The following is a 5537-nucleotide window of genomic DNA, read 5'->3' as shown; positions in this document are numbered from 1 at the left end:
GGATAGCATTTGAAATGTAAATAAAGAAAATAATACTAATAAAAAATGTTAAAAAAAAAGAAGAAGAAGAAGAAGAAAAAGAAGCAAAGCATCTCAAGCTGGATTTGAATCATTGGCTGGTCATTTTCCCAATTTCTACTCCATCTTTACTCCTGAATATATTGTGGGCAGAACAAATTGCTGGGTTTGTGTCCCTCTGCCTCCATTGAAAATTTTACCTGGTTATAAAAAGTAGCTTGTTCAGGCTCCATATCCCTCAATGCTAGGAGTCCTTGCTAGGTTCACCCTCATAGATTCCTGGGAGATTTCATTGCCCTAAGTTTTCTAGCTTGTTCAAGCGATCCCCCCACTGCTTCCAGTTCTGTTTACCAGTACTATCACCGTCTGTCCTTTCCCCACTGGATAACTACTCTTGTTTAGCTTTATCATCATAATATAACTGTAACATGCTGTGTGTAGCATTTAAGATATGGATTCCTTTAACCTCAAGGTGAATGTGAGAGTCATTTATGTTGTAATTTTCAATGTACTATTCATATGATTGCTTAGCAATATACCATTATATGATCATAACATACCTTATTTATCCTTTTAAAGGACTAAGGATATTTAAAGTAGTTCCACATTTTCACAACCTTCTGTAATGTCTCTAAAAATAAAAGGCATTTTCATATTTTTCCTTTTTTCACATATTCAAATATTGTAGCCATTTTGTATATGTAAAACAGCATATCTTCATATTAATTTGCATTTCTTTAAGGACTAATGGTATTCAACATTGAATCACATATTTCTTCCTTAATATGCCTTTACAAATTACCTGTTCAGAGTGTTTGTTTGTTTTAATGAGATATTTAAATGTTGAGTTTTGAAAGCTGTTATATAACTCAAATACATGTCTTGGAATTTCTTTTTTCTTCAAATTTTTTATTAGATATTTTCTTCATTTACATTTCAAATGCTATCCCAAAAGTCCCCCATACCCTCCCCCCACCCTGCTCCCCTACCCACACACTCCCCCTTTTTGACCCTGGCATTCCCCTGTACTGGGACATATAATCTTTGCAAGAACAAGGGCCTCTTCTCCCATTGATGGCCCACTAGGCCATCTTCTGCTACATATGCAGCTAGAGATATGAGCTCTGGGGTACTGGTTAGTTCATATTGTTGTTCCACCTATAGGGTTGCAGACCACTTCAGCTCCTTGTGTTCTTTCTCTAGCTCCTTCATTGGGAACCCTGTGTTCCATCCAATAGATGACTGTGAACATACCCTTCTGTATTTGCCAGGCACTGGCATAGCCTCACAAGAGATAGCTATATCAGGGTCCTGTCAGCCAAATCTTGCTGGCATATGCAATAATGTCTGCGTTTGGTGAGATGATGGGATGGATCCACGGCTGGGGCATTCTCTGGATTGTCCATCCTTCTGTCTCAGCTCCAAACTTTGTCTCTGTAACTCCTTCCATGGGTATTTTGTTCCTTATTCTAAGAAGGAATGAAGAATCCATATGTTGGTCTTCCTTCTTCTTGATTTTCTTGTGTTTTGCAAATTGTATCTTGGGGATTCTAAGTTTCTGGGCTAATATCCACTTATCAGTGAGTGCATATCAAGTGAGTTCTTTTGTGATTGTGTTGCCTCATTCAGGATGATATCCTCCAGATTCATCCATTTGCCTAAGAATTTCATAAATTCATTGTTTTTAATAGCTGAGTAATACTCCATTGTGTAAATGTACCACATTGTCTGTATCCATTCCTTTTTTGTGGGGCATCTGGGTTCTTTTCAGCTTCTGGCTATTATAAATAAGGCTGCTATGAACACAGTGGAGCATGTGTCCTTATTACCAATTGGAACATCATCTGGGTATATGCCCAGGAGAGGAATTATCCAAATTTCTGAGGAACTACCAGACTGACTTCCAGAGTGGTTGTACAAGCTTACAATCCCACCAGCAATGGAGGAGTTTCCCTCTTTCGCCACATCCTTGCCAGCATCTGCTGTCACCTGAATTTTTGATCTTAGCCATTCTGACTGGTGTGAGGTGGAATCTTTCAGTATCTCTCTCTTTTGATTTCATTCTCTTTATGTTCTTATTTCAGCAAATGGAACCTTGTTCCTGGCTGCCATGCTGTTTTGATGGTCATGGATGCTTCTGTTGTCGTTGAAGCTCTTTTCTGTTCAGAATTTATTGGAGATGGGCTTTATACATGAGTATCTTTCTTTTTGAGGGTTTTCTTGTATTTTCTGAAATTAATATTTTTTGCTTTACTGTGTCATTCTGGTTGTTAATTAAAAACAGTACAGGATAAAGTTCACTTGGTTGTGTTACATGGTTCTTTGTATATAGTGGTCCATCTACTAAGGTCCAGCAAATAAACTAGCAAACAAACAAACAAAATCCTCAAACCTGTCTTGAACACTTGCATAAAAATTGAAATAAAAGTTGTTTACCTGTAGTTTTTCTGTTTCTCAATGTATTTGGTTTTTGCTGTTATTTTTACTACTAAAGTATCTCATCAGCACTAGCAAGATATCTCAATGGCTAAAGATCTTGAATTTTTTTGTTATAGATCCCTGAAGAATTGAGTTCAATACCAGAAATCAGGTACAGGCACTAGGAAAGAATAGACTCTACTGAATTGTCCTCTGACCACCATAGTTGCTATAGTATACATTTTATACTCTACTTCCACTGTGTATGAATAAAAATACATACACATAAACGCATGCACAATTACACACATATACACACACACTCACATGTGTTATAATAATAAAGATTGTAAAATACTTCCATTTTTAATCTTCTTTATAGTATTAGAATTGTTTCCTCTGTTAATACATGCAAAAATTTTCAAATAAAACTTTTGAATTTTAAGTTTTTTATAGTTATTACTGTTTCGTACATATTTTAGATACAAAATTGGGTGTAGCACTATGCTAAATATGTATATATTTCTGTCTCTTTAAAAATTTGATCAGTCTCAGTTTGGTTTAAATATTTATAGTAAGAGACTGTTACCTTTGTCTTTTATGTACTTTTCATCAGAAAATAACTTATATTTTAATAAAAATTATAAAACTCTAATGTTAACAGATTTTTAACCAAATCTTGTTATTAACTGAAGGAGCCTGTAGTCTCAAGGCCACTGAGTATCCCTCTGAATAGATTGATAAACAGTGACCATAGTGTGAAAAGTGAGCACACGACATGGTGTTGTAATCATGCCTGTTAATTATGTAGTTGTCATGGATTTCTTTTTCATCTGGCTTAAAACATGGCATGTGTAGGGACAAACTGATTTTCTTTTGGTTAAAGCTCCAGGGTAGGTCGCCGGGTGTGGTGGCTCACGCCTTTAATCCCAGCACTTGGGAGGCAGAGGCAGGCAGATTTCTGAGTTCGAGGCCAGCCTGGTCTACAGAGTGAGTTCCAGGAAAAGCTCCAGGGTAGCTCGACCTGGAATGACATAGTAGTCACATTGTCTTCTGGTCTCAGAGCATTGTCTAACCTCGTTTTCAGGAAACATCTCATAGATATCCAACACTTACAATTCTTCCCACAGCACTGCCTGGCTGATAGTTAGAAGCTGCTTCTTAGGCTAAATGCTCACAAGGGGGACTTTTCTGTGTGCCATTTATCCATCTGCATGGCTCTTTCATGGATACTGTGTTTTTTCTTATTTTATAAAATAAACTGGCTCCTTCTGATTCTCTGTGGAGTAACCCATTATTCTTTGTGCTTTGTTTCTGTTTTTTTTTAATAGTTAATGCTGACTTTCACTGTGTGTAGCAGGTGGTCAGATTTCCAATAACTGAAAATGAAAATATCTGTGGATTGATGTGGAAGTGAAAAGTCCAGTTTATACTTTTCTTCTTTCTTTCCCTTCCAAAATGAATTGTGTGTGTACTTTGTTATGAATTCTCTTGTATTTAATTTCTTACCAAACAACAACAGCAAAAAAAATCTCCCTTTTCCTGAAATCATTCCTTCAAGCACAGTTTTTAAAAAAAACAAATTCTTCTTCACCTTTAAATATAGGAAATAAAAATGCTTCAGAGATTGATGGAAATCATACTACATTCCACAGTAGAAATTTTTATTGTTTTCTCAAGGAAAGTTTACAGGAGGAACTTACAGCTATTTTCTAATGAAAACTTACCTTAGAACAACCAAAAAAGAGTAGCTACCATTTATTTCTTGGCATACACTAATTATGCCTGCCTATGGGAATATAGTCCTCTTAATACTTGTTTCTGTAGTAAGGTCAAGAATTTTGTAAATTACTTGAGTGACATATAAAATATTCATATTGTCTTGTGAATTCCTTCTACTCCCAACAATCATGTAAAGAACATGGTTCAAAGTGCGTATTTCCCACTGTATCCTAATACTCGCATCTGTAATGGTGACACAAATATATATCAACTATATTGTATGGTTACACTCACTTCAAAAAAGTATGAATTTAAAAAAGTATGAATTCTGGTTATGCTAAACCATTTTTAGTACAGTGTCTTGTCTCACTTACCATGAGGTTTTTGAAACATGCTCCTGCTTAACTTTTTCTTTTTCTGGATATCTACATTGTTACATGTTGACGATTACTGCAATTTACCACGAAAAATATCCACAGTGAAAACCTGGCAAAAATGAATGGCATTCACAAGTACGTGACTTTTGTGCTGTTATACTCTTTTCTTTAAAAGATTTGGGAAGCACCATCTTGTTATTTATAATTTAAAATAATTCATCAAAAAATAATCATGTCTTGAATTTTAAACTTGTCTATTAACGCACTTCTTTCTAACTCCTAATTCTAGTTAGCTTTAATTGTCAAAATGATACAGTCTTGCATCATCTTAAAGAAAAATATATATTGAGAATCAGAGTGGCTTAAGGGCATATCAGTGAAAACTATTGTTTTGATTATTAGTTGATGCTTGGGGTTCCACTGTAGGTTGTGCCATATATAGGCTATATAAGAATGCTAGCAGAGCATGAGCAGATGAGCAATCAGAAGTTCTTCATGGTTTCTACCTTAAGCTACTGTCTTGATTCCCTGCTCATAGTTCTCTCCGTGGTAGACTTTAATCTGGAAGCAGAAGACAAAATATACCCTTTTCTCTCCTGAGTTTAATTTGTCCTTGGTATTTGTCAGGAAAACAGAAAGGGAACTGAAATATCTTGTAAGGTGGACAATATAACTGTTGCACCTCTAGTTTAAATGAGAGCATCCAAACACTGATGATAAAGATAATTTTCAAGAGTTAATATAATAACTTCAACTCCTCCTTACTTAAACAATATGAAAGCTTGCTTACTTTCAAGTACTATCTGGCATAAATTTCAATCAGATAATCATACTGACTTGATGTAGTCTGGCAAGCTCAGAGGCCATTTGATTGTGTTTTGTTGTTTGTTTATATAGACCAGTATTGAGTCTCTTAAGTTCTTACAATAAAAAACTGTAAGGCCATGAAAGTCAGCCTGGTTCCTGGTCAAGCACAGGCTGGAAATCCTTGTGATAGTGAAA

The sequence above is a fragment of the Mus pahari genome, chromosome 5 (assembly GCF_900095145.1).
Source record: "Mus pahari chromosome 5, PAHARI_EIJ_v1.1, whole genome shotgun sequence".
Taxonomy (NCBI): domain Eukaryota; kingdom Metazoa; phylum Chordata; class Mammalia; order Rodentia; family Muridae; genus Mus; species Mus pahari.
The sequence above is the reverse complement of the archived record's forward strand: the minus strand, read 5'-3'. Positions refer to the sequence as shown.